Genomic DNA, 1094 nt, shown 5'->3' on the forward strand with positions numbered 1-1094 from the left:
TACCTGGAATATATTCCTTATCTACAATCTCGTCCCCTTCACTTTTCTCTTTTTCCTTCTTTTTACCTATTTCTATTTAAACACACATAAACCACAAAATTAGATATAGATAAAAAACGAGAAGAAAAAAACTGAGTAACACAAGAGAATATAACTCTATTAATATTTTCTACTCATCTTCTAAATATTTTCAGCAAACTTCAAAGAACCTATTAAGTGCCCACAAAGTGCAAAACCTTTAGAAATGAGACAAACTTCAAGTAAACATCAATTAAAAAAATGAATGACTAAGGAGCAACCATTCCACTTTTTAACATTCTATTACCATTGATCTCTTCCCCTAGCATAGAAAACCAATTTCAATTCTTACAAATATATTTTCAAGTAAAGTTGGTTGAGCTTGTGATTTTTTTTTCCTCTATTTTTTTCAGAAAATCGATTTATAATTCAAGTATTCATTCAAAAGTTCAACATGTTTCATTAAAAAAGATTTTAAGATAAAATTGGGGGTTGTGATCTATCAGTCATAATCTAGTCTGAATTCACCTATAAATTGAGATTTGAATAAAATAAATAAAACGTGTCTTTATAAATGTTTACTGCTGACGTTTTGTAAAACCGACGTATACCTCATCAGATAAAGACAAACTCAACTTTAGACAAGACGAATTGTACATTCTCTGAGGCTTACTATGAAGAAACATAACGTATAACTGTTCGTTGTTCCGAGATTTTTCTCCGATACAACTGAGTTATAATGACCGGTATTCTTCCGTCGTGATTAAGAGTTGAAAATAACACTGACGCCGAGAGATAGGGTCATACATGATACACCTAACCGATCCCCTTATCTTCACTTGAAATGTAAAGTTTAAGTTGTGCGGACCAACAAATAAGTTGGCGAAATAATAATACATATATTATCCAATTATTCTTTGGGGACAAAATCTATGCTTCAATCTGCAATCTTAGTAACCACGTTAAAGACAAGGATCAATTAAAGACGAATGATTGCTACGAGAATTTGCAATTGACACATCATCAGCAAACACAATAATAATAATCTTTTTTATAAATATAATTAAAAGGCTCTT

Source organism: Arachis ipaensis, chromosome B03, assembly GCF_000816755.2.
Source record: "Arachis ipaensis cultivar K30076 chromosome B03, Araip1.1, whole genome shotgun sequence".
NCBI classification, from domain to species: domain Eukaryota; kingdom Viridiplantae; phylum Streptophyta; class Magnoliopsida; order Fabales; family Fabaceae; genus Arachis; species Arachis ipaensis.